This window comes from Saccostrea echinata, unplaced genomic scaffold (assembly GCF_033153115.1).
Source record: "Saccostrea echinata isolate AGI-Se365-2 ecotype Australia unplaced genomic scaffold, CSIRO_AGI_Sech_v1 ptg000054l, whole genome shotgun sequence".
Lineage (NCBI taxonomy): Eukaryota > Metazoa > Mollusca > Bivalvia > Ostreida > Ostreidae > Saccostrea > Saccostrea echinata.
In genome coordinates this window covers 9,082,189-9,085,381 of record NW_026889803.1, presented here as the reverse complement: position 1 = coordinate 9,085,381, position 3,193 = coordinate 9,082,189, and the positions used below count along the sequence as shown (strand labels likewise).

Below are 3,193 nucleotides of genomic sequence, written 5' to 3'. Positions count from 1 at the left end.
CATTTATGACAACTTTTAACAATAACTGTTTTAAAATATATAAAGATATATTAAATGAAAACCTTCATGGCGTATACAGGAGTGTGAAAAACGTTCAACTTAGGCAGGAACACGTTTATGATGTCGTCGGACATAATTTTTACACCTTGGATAACCAAATTCAATATCAGTGTCTGAATAAACCTTTGTGACAGCTTCAGTCCAGGGCATATGTTTATCCCTGATTTGGATTTTATTAACAGTTCAAGTGTGGCATAGTTATTCCTTAGGTAGCAGTATTCCTACTAATAAACTGACATGAGTAGACTTACTTTTTTGAATCACAAGCAGGGCATTTGTTTATCTCTGACTTGGAATTTTTCATCCAGTTGTACATTTAGGGCCCTTGGTTTCATTTGCTACAAGGTAGGACATATGTTTATTCCTACCAGTTCATAAATATGTGTGGAACTATCATACAAATGTTTCAAGAGGACAAGCAGGGCATATGTTTATCTCTGCTGATTGGAAGGAAATTATTCCTTTTACAATTATTTTTTTTATTTTTGACAGGTATACTCGCACTTTGCCCCTTTTTTCTTCCTTTTCCTTGGGGTCTGAACTTGATTAAATTTAAATGTATAAATTTAATAAAGTACATGGCGGTTTCAGACCACAAGAAGAATGTTTTTATATATTATGTAATCATTTACGCCACATATTATGTAATCAATGTTTACTTATCAATCATATTCATAATTCGGCTTCATTTTGTTGTGATTTTTTGAGATAGATAATAGTAGCAAATTAATAATTTTATGGATTTCTTTACCAATTATTACGTAATTAATTACAATTATTTTCAATAATTAAAGTCACATTAGTGGCAAAGTGCAACATACCTTAGTTTTTTGTCGTTTATTAAAATGGAGAGTGAAGGCGGTTTCTTGAAATGCTGCGTATAACAATAACTGTGAGTTGGGTCCTTAGCAGTACACAGAAATGTTAGAGAATGAGAAGTTCCATAAATGGGTTATTTTATTAAAAGGAATTCGCATTGGAAATTGTACATAAATGGATTTATTCAAAGTTTAGAATTCTAAATTACTCAGGGACATTATTTATAAAATTATTTCTTTAACTTGTACAGAATTTGAAAAAAAAAACACATATCATATGCACAGTATTTAATTTCATTACTTATTTTTAGTAAAATATAATACAATTGCAGAAAGCTTTCATTTTATTATACATATCAAAAACTTCGTATTTATAAATGATACTTTATAGTTGATGTTCCTTGTCTCGAAATATATATAGCCCAGTTCATTTCAACCCTTTTCAGGACTTGTAAATTCATGTTTAAGTCTTAGGACAATATCTCAAGCACGTCGAGAGGGATTTAGAACAGTTCGATGAGCAAACCAAACGCCACAGAGAATCACTTATTCTGTCGCAGCCTCCTTTGCAGGTGTCGTAGAAGTCACCACATCGACACGTGCATGCGTTTCTATTATAGAGTACGCTGCAACCATCGGCAAGAGATACTACCAAAGCAATCACCAATGCAATGCGTAAGAACATTGTTTAATCCTGAAATATGAAATCAATCATTTTAAGAACAGAGGATACAAACATTCTTCACAAATCATGAAAATAACAATTAAGCCATGTTTATTTATTAAATAAATAAATGTAGCAGCTAAATTGTGATTTTTCATTCAAACTTTCTTTAGATTTACAAATGTAGGAGGGTGACAGCAAAAAAGTATAATCTGAACAATTGACAAAATTTCCATTTTTTTCGTATTTTAGAAATTTCATATTTGCATCATTTACAACCAAAATAGATTCAAAATCCAGGCATCCAGTTTAGATTTGTCTTAAATTTATTTGGATCATGATATGTTAATAAAAATATTAAAAAATACTAATATTATAGATCAACATTTGGACAGAAGGAACAAAGTTAATCTCTCATATAAATAAAAAAAAATAATTATGAATTTCGTAGTGCTAAGACTCAAATGCTCCAACGATACTGTAATTTCTTCTTTTGTGTCGTTGAATATCATTTTTTATTGCGGTCTTGATTTTTACTTGTTGATCATCCGAAAAATAGTTCAGACTTTTGTAAAGCATGTACATGTTAACTATTTACACAATTGTCAGCAAGCGTATATCAAAAGGAATATCGTAGTGGAGCATATTTTGAAAAAAAAACAGAAAAAAATTATTTTATGATCATACCGTTTATTAGAATTATAAAACGTAAATTCAAGAAAATAATCATTTATGCAGAATTGATTTGTAAGTAGAAAATTGTTATAAAATATGTATCATTTAGAATTTAGGGAGGTTACCTGAACAAATTCCTGCACACAACTATGTTGAAATAGGATCTGCAATTAAATCAAGATATCGATGTAATCCCTTTTATTTATTATGTACGTCCTATTTTGGTTAAGTTACCGTTATGTCATTGGATAGAAAACATCACATGTCTGTCGCCTTCACTGATGTACAGAGGTGGGACAAAATGCAATTGAATGACAGTTGTTTACGTCTTTGCAAAAAATTTCCATTCATACGAAACGTCACTAAATGCTAGTAAAGGGATTCAAAGAAGATGGGTGAACAAGGCGTGCAGAATGCCTATAGCTTCAGATATTAAAAAAATCGTATTCAATTTGTGAATTAAGTATTTAAAATATAGTTATCGTTATTGAAATTTATGAAATTATGGTCAACAAAACTTTTCTGAGAAAAAAAAATCTCGGAAAAAATTATTCTTTTATCAAAAAAATAAAATGGCATTCGTGGGATTCGAACCCCCCTAACAATAAAAATCCGGAGTATAATATTGCTTTGAGACTAACACGCTAACCACAACGCCACGCAGCTCCTGGTGAATAGTGGCATTTAAATCATGTTTGTGATATGACCCTTGACTTAATGGACTTCAAGTATTTCTCGGAAAGATGTGAATGCTTTGTCATAAAAGTGTACTTTTGAGGTATAGTGGGTCTTAGCTCCATGTTTTTTGTAAACCAAAAAATGTATATTTTTATGCAAACTTTTAGGATCAACTTTCAAAAAAATGGAGCGAAGACCCACTCATATCGAAAAATTTTGTTGAAGTGTGAGAAAATGATCGTTTTTGTCCTCTTTAGTGTGTGTATGCTATTTTGTAGGCAAATAATTTCAGTCTTTG

The 3,193-nt window shown here is 30.7% G+C and overlaps 1 long non-coding RNA gene across 1 annotated transcript; it reads right to left on the bottom strand.

Moving 5' to 3' along the window:
• Window positions 1-1,153: 1,153 nt before the first annotated feature.
• LOC133171873 (uncharacterized) lies at window positions 1,154-2,544 on the bottom strand. The gene is made up of 2 exons (XR_009718885.1): window positions 2,343-2,544; window positions 1,154-1,572 (listed from the first exon to the last, which is right to left on the bottom strand). It is a non-coding gene; the product is annotated as an uncharacterized LOC133171873 (long non-coding RNA).
• Window positions 2,545-3,193: the final 649 nt, after the last annotated feature.